At 33.6% G+C, this 17,695-nt stretch overlaps 2 non-coding genes across 2 annotated transcripts; both read left to right on the top strand.

Moving 5' to 3' along the window:
- The first annotated feature begins 8,168 nt into the window (after positions 1-8,168).
- On the top strand, positions 8,169-8,240 carry Trnaw-cca (transfer RNA tryptophan (anticodon CCA)). Its single transcript has one exon. It is a non-coding gene; the product is annotated as a tRNA-Trp (tRNA).
- A 957-nt stretch (positions 8,241-9,197) lies between these two features.
- Trnaw-cca (transfer RNA tryptophan (anticodon CCA)) lies at positions 9,198-9,269 on the top strand. The gene has a single exon. It is a non-coding gene; the product is annotated as a tRNA-Trp (tRNA).
- Positions 9,270-17,695: the final 8,426 nt, after the last annotated feature.

Here is a 17,695-nt window from a genome sequence, read left to right as displayed (position 1 = left end):
CGACGGTGATGGCTCCCGATTTATGTATACACATAATATTGTTTATTGATACATATATATATATATAAGTATAGTTATATGCATTTGTAAATATGTACCATACAAATATATTATGCTTAAACCGTTTTTTTGTCGTTTTATACCTACCGGAGAGGTTGTCATTCTCCCCGTCGTCTCCGTCCGGGCCTTTTGGAATATTAAAATGTATTCTTTTTTATATATATTATTGTTATTATCGTCATCGCAGTAATACCCGTTGTATTGTACATAATACACACTAGCGTCTTTATAATAATATATAAATAAAGGATTTAAATAGGTACGCCGTTCGTTTTACAAAACCATAATAACTGTCCTAGCTTTTCAATCGCATCAACTCGACAAGACGATTAGGTATTCTATAAAAACGCAATTAACTCCTCGCCCATAATTGGTGTACCGTTCAGATGAATAAACTAAATATAACGTACTGTATTATTACTATTATTATTTACTTATATTGCTATTTTAGAACAAAAGGCGATGGCCAATGCCATTGTCAAGTGTCTACCAATTTGGCAGTTTTAATTTTTTTATAATATTTATCTATGATTTTATTAATCAGTTGTTAGAACCATTTACTTGCAGATAACATTAATCTTATTCGCGAAACCGTCTCTTGATGGGTAGCGTTGGGCTTTAACTCGGCGTGTTTCGATAACGATTATGAATAAAATATTGGGTTTCCCTGAAACTTTTACAATGGATCCTTCACTTTTTCAAAATTATTCTTAGTTCAATATATTTAAAATATAGAACACTTTTAAAAGTCTTAACTAGTTTTTTACAATTTTTAAGTAGAAAGTAAAGTATGTGTTTTGAGGGATCCTTTGTACATAAGTTGTGAAGAAGTCGAACTTTTTTTAATTTAATCAAATTCGATGTACGAGTTTCAAAATTCTGTTGTAATTAGAATGACATGTTTTTTATGAAAAGAACGCTGATTAGGAGAACCCAAAGAGTCTTTACAAAACTGTAACTTAATGAATTTTTGTGCCGGAAATGTAATTTTATTTTCATTTTTATGCCATTACACGATTTAAAATATGTTTTAATTTACATGTTTATAGCAGGATTGCAATTTGAACTCTAATAATTCACTAGTTCGTAAGTCTAAACATAGGTATTTGTATACAACAATTCATGCTCGTGCTCGATTTATCCAAGTTCCAACTAACATCTGGGCTCTGGCTATTACATTTAGTTGTGTAAAATTACTCTTTGACTTTCTATAATAATACATAACGTGGTGCGATTGATAAGTCAATAAAATTAAATAGTCATAGTAGTGTTAATAAGTTTTATTGCTATAGCTAGTTATCGCTAACATACTCGTTACAGGAGAGTTAATGCCGTTAAAACTAAATGTAGTGCTTAAATGAGCATAATTTTATGATATGGCATGTATCGCGTCTGAGCCATTTAACACGACAAGTCGTCGACAGTGTAATAACATATTATGCACGGCGTCGTCACTATAAACTAGTAAAAAAGTAAAATCCGTGTAATCATCACATTGTTAACTAGATTTGTTCGTTTTTTAACGATTGTAATCTTCGAGTTGTGCGTACCGACTTTTATATTCACTAACGAGCCTACACCCGTGTTTTTTAAATTTAAATTAACATGGTTAAACGCATATAAAGCGCGCAACCGAAAAACAAGGTATCTGATTACTATGTATACACGCTATACCGGTACCCAACGGGCCGAAAACATTTGGCTGTAAGACGAACAGACGGCGCTTTTTAAATAAATAAACAAATTTTTAAAAACCCGCTTGTTGTTGTCACCGTGGCATAATCAAGTTCGACGGCGGCTACATTGAAAGAAGAATACATATAAAATGATTATCCCGCTGGCACTAGGGTTGTGTCTGTCCGGCGTTAAAAAAAAAGGACAAATTAACGATGTACCTACCTATCGTGTCATCGCGGACCAACGAGTGATGATAATATTATTATTAAAAGTCAAAACTATAGATACGGCAATAAAATATGATAATCTTATGAATTGGGACTTGTGCATCGTAACGCATTTGCACGAGAACACAATGAAACAGTTAAACGCAGAAATTGCTTTAATGTAGTTCGGTGTAATTGGATCGCTCGAATTTGTTTTTTCCTCGACAGTGTTCCACCTGTTAAACTGTATAATTTATGTCCTACTATAAATATAATAGGTATGCCTCATTAGGAAAAATATTTGCTTAGCATTGGCCCATCAATGAAAAACGTCTGGCGCCGCTATACTGTTGGCGAAAGACTTTATGTGTACATTATATATTATGATAACGTATAAGCCTTTGCGACATTAAACATGAGCATTGTAATTTGTAATGTGTTAAACGGCCAGTTTGCGAAACGTCGAGGATAGACTTGTTGGCACGTTACGCGCTTGGTTTTGTTTTTATTGCCGTTAAATTTGTTGAAAATCCAAGATTGTTTTTTTTTTTTTTAGAAAACGCTAGTACGTTAAAAAGAAAAAATACCTTAGCTATATATTATTACATTTCATCTAGGAACAAAACCACGGGGTGTTTAGTGAAAACTATAAACGACCGTTAAGTGTGTGCGCACTTACTGACTTTCAAGTTCAGTATATAACTAATATGCATAATAACATAACATTATATTAATTCCACGATAAACATAAGCATAAGAAAATAATAATATATCAAATAGAATCGCTTGCCCTCCGTAAAAATGTTCAGTTGTCTCTACGGTATTATTTGTGTAATAAATAAAAAACGCAAATGCGGTAGTAAGCTCATCAGCTCATACATTATATATTTATTTATGACCAAGGACAATGTACAGTGACCATCCGACTGTATGGGTATACCTATAGTACAGCCACGGACACGTATCGCACACATCTTTGGACCGAATATGTCCATACCGAGTGGCTGGAAACCATTTACGGAAGTCCAACAGAAGTCTGTGACGGATGAGACGTGTTCCCGTGGATTTCAAGTTTCAACAAAATATTGTGAACATGGTACGAATGTTACAATATATTATATGTAACATGTACACACACACACACGCACACACATCATATTTGCAACGAAACAGCGTTTTCCTTTTTCTCCCGCTGTATAATGCAACCAATGTCAAATTCAAATCAAAGCGACGTGAACAAGATTTAATGACAGACAAACTATTACCCAGGAAAGCCAAGGACCGAGGTTCAATAATACCTAATAGCTAATTCACCCCATTTGCAAAAAATTCAAATGCTAATTTCACTACAAGAGTATAACTCTTTTAATTAGTTAGTCTCCCTAAAATATAAACGATCATACAATCGATGGTATTGTGTTTTAGGTACTTAATAATGTTCAGTTATTTTTGATAACAATACACATTAGTTTTGTTATAATCAAACGATATAACAAAATAAATAAATCAAATAACTTAATACTTAATAATAGGTATTTACTGTTCCTTAATAAAATATTTTTTTACAACTGTATAACCAATATTTCTAATATGCGCGACACATACATTAGTATAAAACAAAGGTTGTGAACGTGGATTAAAAAAACTGTAATGGACATATCGCACGGGCAGATATTTACAGTAGGAACTATAATTTAAAAAATGTACACGTGTTCAGTTTTTGCGCTGACATTTCGCACTAATGAGTAATGGTAGGACTAATTTCGGTCTATTATGTTTTGTTAATAATAACATGTCATAAGACATGTACAACATTTGAATATAAAAATAACGGTCTGTACCGTAAGGATAATTTTCTCGTTATGCGTTTTTACACAATTGCAATGTACAGAGAGACGCGGGGTTTTCTCCCTCGTCCGTTCATTTTGGCGTTATTTCGTTTTTAATTAATCGACTAGCAGCGAGAAGTTTTCACGGACATCGTTCACGGTTAACCGTAGCTAAACCGCCGTCACCGGATCCGCCCTGTTCGTTATGCGAGTTGACGTCGCAGGACCACGCCGGTTTGCAGGGAGAGGTTTCCAACAGAAGAATGTTAACGATATAGAAGGGCTGACGGACCACAGAGAATGCGGGGGCTGAGGAGAGAGAAAAAGAAAAAACCGGAAAAATAAAAGAGAAAAGCGCAATATTTATTTTTAAGGGAATGTCCGCATGCGAGTGAGTGTGTGTGTGCTTCTTGTGTTGACCGAGACGGCAAAACGCAATATATACCACATTCTGACAAACGGTCCTTCGTGCTTCGTTTATAATAATATATTGTCGGACGTTATTATTATTTGTACTCACATACAAACAGACACACACACACACACACACACGCATACACAAATGTCGTTGTGCCGGCAAAGAAAATCGCATATTTTCCGCACAGGGAATTCTGATCCTTGTGAACCACGAAAAAAAAAAGTTACCCAAATGTCTGGTGGCTTTAGAAGTCACTCTATATATACATACATAGACCGGTGTGTGCGCATACCTAGGTAGTATGTATACAAACGACGCGGATACGTGGAAACTATGTGCAGTATTTGCCTAGGACAAAACAATTTTTGCGGTATTATTGTTTACGTGGTTGTTATGCATACACACATATATATATTATATATAAAGCCAAAATACACAAAGCATGTAATTTAGGTTAGTATCTGGGAAAAGGCAGGAAATGTGGATTATGCCAAAATCGTGACTTATGGGAAATATAGTACTACTGAAAAGTGAAAAGGCCCTTCAACAGTTCCATCTAAACAAACGTTCTAGAGATTGGGAAACTTAACAGCTGTTTGCCGACTACTTTGGTGTTGACTTCCTTACTATTCTGTGGTTCTAGTTTCAACCTCGAACGCGTTGTAACATCACTTTTAATGTCGAACCCGATAATTTACCTCCATCTTTTACGTTTTTATTGATTTGCTTTTACTAGCATTTTGACGCTATATTAAAATATAGGTACATCCTAGTCCTCTGGTCGCTGATCTGGCCTCAAATAATCTCCCTGAAAATCCACCCCGTCGTTTAAAAAGGAAATGGTGTAGAGACCTGTTAACCTAATTAACTCCACTCTTCCAGCAATCAATTGGAGTTCCATCATTGGATGGTATCTTTACACACGTCATACACTGCTAATTTTATATATTTTTTATTGTAATCATACCTTATGCTTATTTTTTTACTAATTTTTAACTGTACAGATCGTATATTTTTCTAATTAAAAAAATATATATACATATTAAAATATATTGCCCGATTACCTTTTCCCATCGTACCTACCGTTCTCGTTGACCATTGAAGACCTTTCCAACGTACACACGATCAGTAGTAGATGGAGTGATAAAAATAATTTTTTTTTTTTTTTGTAGTGCGGTTCTAGGCAAGAGTCTATAATTTTCTTCTGAAACATAAACTTCTAATTTGGTCATTTGTACGGCATCTAAGCAAAGGTCAGCGAATTGTACACTAACGCGCACTTGCGGTTTCTGGTAAAGCGTTAAGCTCCGAAAAACCCTTATACCTGCACACTAGAGTTATTGCCCGCTATCACGCCATACACGCATAGGTACAGGCTTATGCTCATTTAGAAAGGGTCCGTGTTCTCGACCGCTTGCCGTTTATTCGGCGAACCACGCGAAAGCTCTATAGCAGCTTTACAGCGTAGAACAAACAAAGTCATAAAACAAAAGAAGAAAATAAATTCATTACCCGAAACCCTCAGCTCCGGTCACTGACGGTTTGATTGCGCCTTCGAATACCTGCGCCTTTACACAGAACGTACATTAGTTAGGTACAATAAGTAGGTAAATTAAAAATGTCACAGACCAAAATAGACTCATCGTTTCTTGGCTCTTGCAAGCGTGTCACGTAACGCAAGACTCGCACATAATCGTCAACCAATTCCTGTTAAACATCAACGAACACACCTTTGACCGGTTATCTTCTTAAGTAGGTACAATTTATAATAAATGGTCACTGTCTAAAATCAACCGTACATGGGCTTAACGTGTACTACGCTAGGTACTGTCGTGGTGTTTAAACGTCAAATATAATATTCATAAACATTACTGTGTAGCATACCTATGTATAATGTATACTCGTTTAAGAAACATTCCTTGCGTTCTTACGTTCGAAGTTGGCGCTCAAATTCTCCCCCAACCGAAAAATGTTTATATTAAATCCGGTGGTCAGCATTGTGTACTCGTGATATTGTTATTATATATATATGGGGCATTCTGAGTCAAACCACGCGGTCATCGGCCTGACCTCCTCCTATTTTTTTGAAATTTTTATCACTAATTTTTGCACCAATAATGGAGGTTTTTCAAGTAACTTTTCAAAAAAAATCGATTTCGACCCGTTTTAAATTTCTGAAATTTTTATCATAAAATCAGAGACTTGAATCAAAACTTTTCGTCTAATAACGGGAGTGGGTCGAGATTTATTTCTATTTTTTTTTAATAACGAAAATTTTTCCCGGGTGGTCACCCATCCTGGATCAAGCAGCAACCGACACAGCTTAACCTCACATGCAGCGGAGGTGTCCACTGCGTCACACTATACCCCTGTATTATTTTTAATATTATCCGTAAGGAATATTTTTCACTTTTTACTCCCAAAATATGCATAAAATCAAAATTTACCCAGACAAAAAAATGTTTTAAATAAGAAAACTGAAATAATTTTTTTTTTTTCAGATATTGAAAAAAAAATAGAAATAACTGAACGTTACAATAACCCGGAAAGTTATTCTATCAGCGAGGGATTATTTTTGTTTATAAGTTTACGCAAATCACGCTGTGTTTCTTTTTAAATTTAATTTATCCGACTTGTACATTTTAACATGTGAGACGGAAACTAATAAACTACAACGGTGGATGTGGTGTCTGAATGCTACAGAATGTTTTAGCCGAAATATGTTTAAAAGTTTAAACTTCCTCTTCCGCTTACGCCGTCAGAATTTATTTCCTCGTGCCCGCGGTTCTCGTTAATGGTGGCTCTGTATTTTATAACAACTGCGGGCGGTCTTAGCGCACGGTAGCGCTTCTATATGTTTGTCTAAAAAGTTATTATAATTTGAAAATTATGGTTGCAGTATTGATTTACACTATAATTACGTTAAAACTTTTTTTCTGTTCGTTGAGGATAATACGAGACGACACTTTATGAAGTGCGCATTCCATCTGGTTAAACCTTGTACCTATATTAATATATTTGTTATATTTGTTCAATTGAATTTTGTTTAAATATCATCTCGGCAACACGTTTAGTAATTTATTTAGAGATTATTACATATATTTTATCTAATCAAAACAAATTACGGCGAAACGCGAATAGTCGAGATAAACACAATATGTCGGCCGTCCATTATACGGAGTGCCTCGGATGAACTTGTCGCCAATATTTATGACTTGGTGCATTACAAATTGACTTTCTAATCTTTCGAGTTCGGCGATGGATGACACCAAAAATGGCAATTCATCGCGTTGTGGCCGCGACGACGGCAATGAAAGCATTGATTTTAACGGTCGGTGACGGCGAGACGCGTGCCGGTTTTTTTTTTGTGAACTGGTTTCCGGCGCGAGGGTTGTTTTTTTTTTTTGCATCATTTTTTCCCTCATCGCCCAAAAAAGATGCAATAAAAAGACCAACCGTAGGAAGAACCGTCTATAGAGTGACACGCGTCGGAAGGATATGGAAATTTGTATGTACACCGAAAATTTGTCGCGCACGGTCATTAATAACATTGTGTCCCGAGTTCAACAATAGGGATCGCCTCCACCGACGCATCACCGGGGGAGGATCCGAATTTATTGCTTTTATTAATAATAATAATAATGGTAATAACATTTTGTGCGTCGTTTGTGTGTGAGAAAAACGCATTCAACGATAGATATATATATATATATGTATATGATAATAATGCAAGTCCCCCCTACTCTTATGTCGGCCGTCCCGCACCCTAGACCATCGACGTTTATATGATAGTAATAATTTATGTATGTACGGCCACCTCAACAGTCACTATACACTTTTAACAAAACAGTGTAATCGTTGTCTTTTTTTAATTCATAATTAGGTACACCTGTATATGAATTTGTAAATCAATATCGATCAAGCTAATTTAAATTGTGTCAAGACTAAAGTTTATAAAAATTGCTCATCGGTAACAATGACTTCGTGGCGCAACGGTAGCGCGTCTGACTCCAGATCAGAAGGTTGCGTGTTCAAATCACGTCGAGGTCAGCTTTTTGCATTTTTTTTTTTTATCTGAATTGTTCACAAAATAATATACTAGGTACATCATTTATAATTTTATTTTAATTTATATAATACATTTTGTCAAAACAATATAAATAAAGTATTCCCCCAGTTATTAAAAACTTAATTTGCAAAGGCAATTTAAAGAGACGAACATTTCAAAATTTTACTATTCCTTAATCCTAATAAAACAGTAATATTTTTATTTTATTAATATTTCTTTTACTATCGTGGGACTTTTGAGACATATGGCGACAAATATAAATTAATATATTACGTGTAGGTATCCAGATATAAATAATAACTCATAATAGGTAATCGGATAATCCAATATTTAATAAGTTATGTTATTATAAGTACATTTAACTCTGAAAATCAATTAAACTGTATAATTACTATTTACTTTATAAAAAAGGTTAGGTATTAGATAAAAATCACTGTTCTCTAAAAAAAATTAAAAGGTCCTAACTGTTAAAAGCTAGAGGTTAGATGAAATCGAGTGGCTTGCTTTTTTAAAAAATTATAATTTATAAAAATAATGCAAAAATCATTTCAAACATAATTTTTTTTAAGAAAACCGAAAGCTACACTTCAAGTACGACATAAAAAACATTAAAATATTGAACTAATTAACTGGTTAAAGATTAAATATTTATGACAATATAAGTCTGGTCTGCGGGCTTGTCGATTGTGAATAAATAATTAGGTAGGTAAACGAGTTAGTTGTGAAATTGCATGTAGGTATACATTTTTTGTCTGTATTGCAATAATAATTTACTATAATATGAAAACAGAAATACGTTTTTACAAAATATGCCCAGCGAGTTGTTCTGAGATTTTGCATTAAATCATTTTCAAGTTGTAGTGAGTCAAAACTGTGTCAATTGAACTTTTACCGTACCTACAATTTAAATTATTCAATAATTGCTAATTTGCAATAACGACTTCGTGGCGCAACGGTAGCGCGTCTGACTCCAGATCAGAAGGTTGCGTGTTCAAATCACGTCGAGGTCATATAACTTTTGGCGTTTTTTAACCAAATATAAATAAGCATCATACTTTATTTTAATTTAAGATTAAAATTTTTATTTTTTTTGTTTTTTTTTTGGGGCGGGAAGGGAGTTCAAACAATATACTACATGTAATCGACTCGACAATTTAAAGTTTTGTGTTTTCGAGATCCGTGTGTATCAAGAGTGTTCTCCTTGTTTAAGGTCTCAAAAAATGGTCGTTGAAAAAAAAAAACCATAAAATTCCATCAAACTGCCAACCCTTTAATTTTTTTTTTAGTTCACCGGTGGTTCCGGCTATTTAGTTAGGCGCCAAACATAGGCAATAATTGATACAAATTGTTATATACATTTACACATTAAAACATTATAATACTTTTATACGATTTCAACTTTATATTAGCTCTAAGGGGAACGGAAAGCGCTATTTATTAAGGGACAAAGGATAGGCAATATTTGACAAAAATTGATCTAATAGCCGTTTTTCATATGCCTACTAATTTCAAGGTGAACACAAATTACAATTTCTAATTATAATACTTTTTAAGTTATTTTTCTCCGAGTTATGACGAAAGTTTGATAAAAAATTACTTTCGTAGAAGTCATTTTCTGGCGTATCTACTGGACGGATTTCAAGTTTTTTAATTTAAATGCGAAGCTTACTATTTTTTCTATGGGGGCCAACAGGCCGATTTTTGATTTAGCGATTAAAAAAGTAGTAAAATGTATTAGAAATAACTAGAAAAAAGGAAAAATTAAAATTCTTATAAATATTTTTTGAAAACAAAAATAAAAAATTGGCCTTTTAGCCCCCATAGAGAAGATGTTAAGCTATAAAACAAAACAAACATTATTGAAATCAGTAGAACAATGTCGGCCAAATTATGCTACATAGCACATTGAATTTAATTCTTTTAACCAACGACAATGTTTAGCGGTTACACAACCTTTTTGGTTGTATCATATCGGTAATTAAAACACGCACAAAAATATCTCTGTAAGAACAATCTATTTGCGGACCTTTAGCAACATCTAGACATGTAATTTCGTTACCATAAAACAAATAAAAATAGATCAAGTATCGATTGTCGCCCTTTGGGTAGATACGATAAATGTGCTCAGCGGGACGCCGCACCATCCAGACCGTCCTAAACCAATATTTTCTTACCTTTTACAATCTCTTATGTGGTATTAACAATTTTGTTTCGGGTACAAAGTCACCTATTTAGGTGCAATTGATTGCCGGTCCAGGGTCCTAATGTCGTTTAGGTTAGGCTAGGTTTATCAATTTGACACACTGTTACGCGACCGATATACATATATTTAGTATTATTGCCTAATATATTAACTATTATTCTCTTTATATATAGATTTATACACATATAATTACATTAAACGTATAAACATAATATAATATGTTGCATAGCGCCAGAAAAGTTTAAGCTACAAATCCATTATTTCAATAAAAAGTTAATTGATCATAATTTTATTATACCTATCTAAAAAAACAACAAATTTAAAAAACCAGTAGAGGTACGCTACAATTTCTGAAAAAATATTTGGGGTACTCAGTCCCTCCGTCCCCCTTCTCCCAATTCGAGTGATTTCCATTGCGTCGTATAACATAAAAAATGTAATGTAAACATTTTAGTTTCAACGAGGGCGTTTTATTTCGAATAAACAATTTCATAAATACATGATTAGTCCTTAGAATTATTTTTTGCTATGTTTTTAACGAGAAAAAAGAACGCACGCAAAAATCATAACCAAAACATAAAATCTTCTTTATGTAAGTACCAAATTCTTTATCGCATAACTGCCTTGTTGGATTTTGCCGAGATACTTTTCTATAGTTATTCGTTTCAACAAATAATAATTTTATGGTTTTTTTAGATGAACGCTGTGTTGTTTTTATTATTCCTTTGGGTTTTGTTGAAACTAAAGAAAACCAATTTATATTTTTTAGATCAAGGATTTATAGGATACTCGGTACATATTTTTTAATTACACGTTATCAACAAATCACTATTACCAAGGAATACAACTCACCGTTTATATTGCAAAACAAATTGTTCCAAAATGCTAAAATATACATAATTTATAAACTAATTTTAAGGGTTTTTTTTGTTCAGTTTTTTCTTGTGGTGTATTCGGTCACTACGGTTTTGGACGTAACAATGGAAACCGTCTTTATATACATGGGATGCCACAAGCCGTTTCGATTAATTCGTTTATTATACTCTAAACAGAACGGATTAAACGCGCATCCTGTACTGCACAATATATTATAAGAATATAGGTATATACGAGCACATAACACAGCCGCAAGCGGTGGTTAAAAATATTTTTATGCAAATTAGGTAAAAGGGTGCAAATGGAGTGTGGGCAGGACCGAAAAATTAACGTTTTAAAGCGAACACGGTTTTCGTGTGGCCCGACGGCGAATAAATTAACCCCCCGGCAAGCGACTGTACGTACAGTTTTATATACATTTATATATCATGTACATCATTAAGCGTATACATATATAGAGATGGTGTGAATTCGAGATTTGTATGCCTTGGTTCGCGCAAACCCGCGCTTTGTTTGATTTTCGCCTCCCGAGTCCTATGCGGACCGCTACTATATGCATAATATGATTACAATAATTATATGCATGTGTCTATGTATAAATAATTGCGCTTGATTCTCGAGTACACGTATATAACGCGATTGTTGTCTGTGTGCACACCGGGAAAATCACACGACCCCTTAGGCCTTGGCCGGCGTGGTATTGATTACGGGGTTGGGGTGATGGGTAGGCACGACATACATAGCACAAGTACTAGAGAAGTTTTGGAACCGTGCCATCTGGCGGCCGATCCGGTCGGTAGCCCAGGTAAACATCGTTTTCAACGTAAATTGCCTGCTCAGGAGTGACGATTTTGCGCGTCATGACTTAAGCCGCGTCGGGGTTGGTCCTGTTTTGGCCCGGACATCGGCCATGTAGTAGGTATATTACCTGCAGTCTATATGGAAACCGCCAAAACGTTTATCTTGACTCGCGTCCAAGCGTTTGTCAAACCACGACATTACATTGTTCCGGTCGGCCTGAGATGGAAAACCACTATTATAATATTATGTATAACATATATAATGTGCCAACTAACACGACCGTCTCGAAAATATAATTATTTTTACTAATTATTACTCTCTTCGCCCTACTCGGATGTTTCAAACGTTTAAGACAACATGATGTGTGTGTATGTGCTTGAACCAGCGTTGTTGCGTCGATGATGACTCGTTAAACATTTTAGCAAAACCATTAATGATTCACGTGGCGCCTCCAAGAACGTTACGGTCTAGGTACGCGAATGGGATTTCATTAAAAACCCATAAACGTGATACATAATGGCCTGAAACGCGTTATAACATGCCCCAAAAAAAAAAATACATAAAATCTGAATCTTGAAGGTTTTATGGCCGTGTATTTAAATTGTATACTATTTTCGTTATATTTTATGGCTGTAACATTTTTAATTAATTAATTTAGAAAAAAAACTACACAAAATAATTACAACTAATATGTTAAATAGATTCCTACGTTATTACGCAGGAAACAGTTGCAACGGATTCACGTTGAGTGTTGACAACCTAATTGACTTACACCTATAAACAATACTTATGATAGTTTACCTACCTACCATAGGTATGTGCGTTGATTAAATTGAACCACTTAGTAGGTTTCCCATGTCAATCAAATACAAGAAAAAATTCAAGAAGAAGTACTTAGAGTTGTGCTAGGGATCTGAAATTTTAGGTATTTCTTATTTGAATAGACAACTATAAATTAAAATAGTAAGCCGTAGAAAAAACAAAGAAAAAATGACAGTAAAATATATAATATAACAATATACCGACTTATCCTAAAACAGGAGCTACCATGGATGTACATAAAGGTAATGCGGATAACATTATCGGCGATATAAAAAGTCATTAACTATTGTTACCAATTAATTACCTCCAACTCTCGATTAGGTCGAACAAAACTGATACGATTTTATTTGTACCTACAACTTATTTGAATAATATTTTTTTTGTACAGTTAATTTGTTTTATAATATAATTAAATATGTTTATTAATAAATAAACCAAGAAATTACTGATAAATTACATTCGACGCAATATCTCTATTCTCTGAAGAGTAGTAAAGATAAAATATAAACTACGTTTAAATCACAAACTATACTAATTAATCTGGTACTAAGTAAAATAAAATCAAAATAACCATTGCACGCATTTAATTCTTGATAAATTATTACCCATTCAAATTGTTATTTCTAACGCATAATTTAATGTCTGTGGTGTTTGAGTCAGAATAAATTGGATGTTCGAATAATTTAATACTACACTAATCTATTTTCTTGCTTCATTTTTAAAAGTTCATCTACTTATATAATATGATGTTTGAGAATTTGACAAATTTGAAATTCCATACTTGAAATATGAAATTGATTTAACGAAAGTACATAATATTAATATATATATGTACGTACAACGCAAGCATAGGGAAACGTAATAGAAATGATACAAAGTTATGGTATGACTTATGAATGAGATAAACAATTCTGCAAGTTGATTAGCAATTTTGCTGGTAGGAGAACATCTATACATTTCCGTTTTTACTATCGTCTTGTTTCGCAATTCGGATATGAGACGTTCAGAGGAAGTCCGGTGGCGCCTGCGAAGTTATCATTTTATGTTTTCTATACATTAAGGTCGAGTCAACGACGGCGAAATCTATTTCCGCTGCCGGAACGATGGTAAAATGCAAGACTGTTTAACGTTGGTTTTGACTTTTTAATCCGTCATGGAATCCGGAAGAGTGTTATAATAATTTACCTATTTAAAAGTATAAGCTTGCCCACTTATTTTAGTATTGAGACGAGTACTCGATTTACCACCGTTTCCTCTTATTTTTAAGGTAATGTATTTACAATGTGGTAATAAAGTTGATCCGTGACTGACAAACTTTTGATACATCCATAAATCATAATGCATCTATAAAAAGGCTTGGTACAACTTGATGTATTACTAAAGTACAATGATACTATCTATTATTAATCAATCGATCTGTTGTAATTGTTGCTATGATATTTTGTAGCTTTTGCCCATCTCTCATTCGAGAACCAATTATATTTTATTGCTAAACGATATCACTGCTCAAATATACAAAATGTATCTAAATGTATGCTTAATGCCTGTGAATGTGTCCGATATACATGACAGACTGCGTTTAAGTTGTGTATACCAATTACTGTATGGTATACCATAAACAGCTGACCATAGGATTGGACGTTTGTTGCTCGTTACTTGCGTAATCGATTTATTTTTAGAAGTCAAGTCTATGCTTCGGGCTCTTAAACGAATTATGTACACGGTCTTCCAGCAAGTTTCATAACAATAATACACGTTCAGTAGATTAGTTAAAAACAATAATTACAGGTCCTATACAACTGCGCTAAATCATAGAATACAATAATTAACAAAGAATAATTATAACATTCGATGTCACAATATTATTTAAATAGCTAGCCCCGGCTAGGTTAGGTGACAGATGATCTTTTTAAAAACGGTTTCTCTTTAGTTGCCCAAAAGATGGATATAAATTCCCCTGGTATAAACACATTTTACCAGTAGAACTACCAACTTAAATCTATACTACTATTTGGAAAGGCCCTAATTCGCTGGGCAATTTTAAAGCCGTCTAACAAGAATAAAACAGCTCACTACTTTTTAGTGTTTCGAGTGTACCTATACTTATAAGTTATATCACAGAACACTTCGCTCACTGCACGATAAAGGTTTTAACCACTCGACTTCAAGAACCATTAGTATAGACTGTAGGTGTACGTTTGGTATATCGGTATACCATCTATAGGTGCTTAATCATTATAATGTAGACTCTATTAGGCGACAACACGGTGATAATAATATTGTACTAACGAGAATCAATCAAGGTTTTTGTTAAAGAATCACCTTCCATTCAAGACGCGCGCACGTTATTATAGTGTTTACGTCACAGCAATACCGCAGTGTTGATATTTTTACCTAATACACGAATATTTATGAGGCACATGCACGCATTGTCAGAACTATAATATACTTATGTTATAAACTTCTGAGAGCAGAAAAAAGTACACATGTATACTTGGGTACGTTTGGCATTTTAACGATCAACAGCCGAATTTCCTTGTCGTTTATGTACCTATTTTTTTTTTTTTTTTGCCTCTTCACATTCGCGTCCGAGTTAAAGTCGAGTCCATCGACGTTTTTATGGCCGTGGGTTAAAACAAAGAGCATTTTTTTCTTCTCTCTGCGTGCTGTCCACCGTCTCTTTCTTCATGTCGCACAACCGTCGCCGCGGCTATGTGGCGCCCATCGCCGTGCGGCATTATATAGTCGTGTAGACGCCAGACTTGTCAAACGGGTAAAAGACTATCGGCAATGGGGGGGGGGGAGCGAGGTGAGGGGGTGGTTAAGTACACAAGAAGAGCACGGGACGAGAACGGTGGCGAGAGAGATCGAAGATACATATAATAATATAGTGTCGGTTATTTATTAGTGTATCGGTTTGATTTACAACGGCGTTTAATACAGTATATATAGGTACGCTACCGTGGCCGCCGGCGAGTGTTCAAAAAAGGACAACGACGACACCGAGTAATGAGGGTAGAAAAACGTGTAGGGCTTATGGACAATTAAGGCTACAAGCAATAATCGCTAGTGTAAATAAATTCCGGTTTCAGCTGTCGCAGCACCGGACCTTTGACTGCAGCAGGTATGTACGTTTATACCGTACAAACACAACATATGCGCTTGTTATGAACAAATTATTCAGTTCACACGAATAGCAATGCGCTTATGACGTAGTAAGTCCGTATCAAAGTGTAGCATTGGTAAAGGCATTGAAAGAATCCAGTATCAAACCTGTTGGACCGATCCGTGTAAGTACAAAAAAAATTGAACGTACTGGGTTAAAGTCCAGATTTCTGATCACTATGTAAAAGTAAAATTCATTTATTTAACAACTTGCTGATCAATACTTGTATCAAAGTCTTATGCAAATTTTTTGGTGAATACAAACAGCCATTATCTGGTATTTAGCAAAATATGTAATATAACATATGATTCCTTCTATAACACACCCCGTTTATCATGTCTAGGTAGGTACATTTTTAAACTGAATATTTTTGTACCTATATCTTATATGGTTTAGGTCATGTGACATGTGCCGGTGTTTTTAAACTTAAACACCATTATTATTGCTTATCACGTTTAATTTAGAGCTGCCATTTAAAATGAAAAATATACCAAAAATTAGGTATTTATCCCATCAAACGGTAAACTACCAGTATTACGATTCATTGATTGACTTTAATACTGTAATTTATTACTGGGGTAATAATTGTAAACGAATGAGCCAAATGTAAATTATATTTTTATATTAATTTACAAAATAAAATAAAATACGAACATTGTAAGTTCTTTCTAAAAAAAAATTGCATTGACATTTCACGCATTTATTTAAAACCACCCCCACTTTACTCTAACAAATGTAGGCAATTTTTATTTAAATAACATTAATAATTATTTGAAAACAATGAATAACAAAAATAATTATTTGAAAAAACTGAGTTATCGGAAATTCATTTTTATTTAGCACATAAAATAATTTTTTATTTAAAATACATTTTTATTCATTGTTATAAATAATAAATTCTTTGATATAATTCATTATTTATGATTTCAAACAATATTCAATTTTAATACAATTATGTTTGTCTGACTCATATAATTTGTTGTTTGAAATATATTTATAATTACAAATGTATTTTATTTCGTTATTTAAATATTTTTCTTTTAATGGAATCATTATTTCCAATAATACCCAATTAAATGTAAATATAACCTACGCATTTTAGATTATAAGCGGGTTTGCACAAATTATAAAATTGGTCTTTAAATAATATCATCATTTATCACAACCTTATGAATTAATGTAAACAAACGGATAAGTACATGTTAATCACTTATAAAATATATCATAATTATTGTTAAACTTCGTGAAAAATGTATAAACGTTGAAATATAATATTGAACAATAGTAATAATAACACTAAAAGGTTATCGCCTCTATGTTAAAATTTGTATTAGCATCCTGTAGTAATCCTGTTCATGTTCATGTTGTATTCAATTGCCGCGAATTACAAATATTTTATTAATATAAAATAATCATATAATATTATTCCTTTGTTTTTGCCACTACCGTCGCGTCGCTAGGAAATTCAATAGTATACTCACAAATAACTTTATACAAAATAATATGACGCGTTCAATATTGATCTGTGACTCCGATATTAACATCTATATAATTTGAAATAGGTCAAT

The sequence above is a fragment of the Adelges cooleyi genome, unplaced genomic scaffold (genome assembly GCF_023614345.1).
Source record: "Adelges cooleyi isolate 19-005CV unplaced genomic scaffold, UGA_ACOO_1.1 ACOO_flye_CR_arks_rails_tigmint_CR_PRNA_41, whole genome shotgun sequence".
Classification (NCBI taxonomy): domain Eukaryota; kingdom Metazoa; phylum Arthropoda; class Insecta; order Hemiptera; family Adelgidae; genus Adelges; species Adelges cooleyi.
This window is presented reverse-complemented; position numbering and strand designations above follow the sequence as displayed.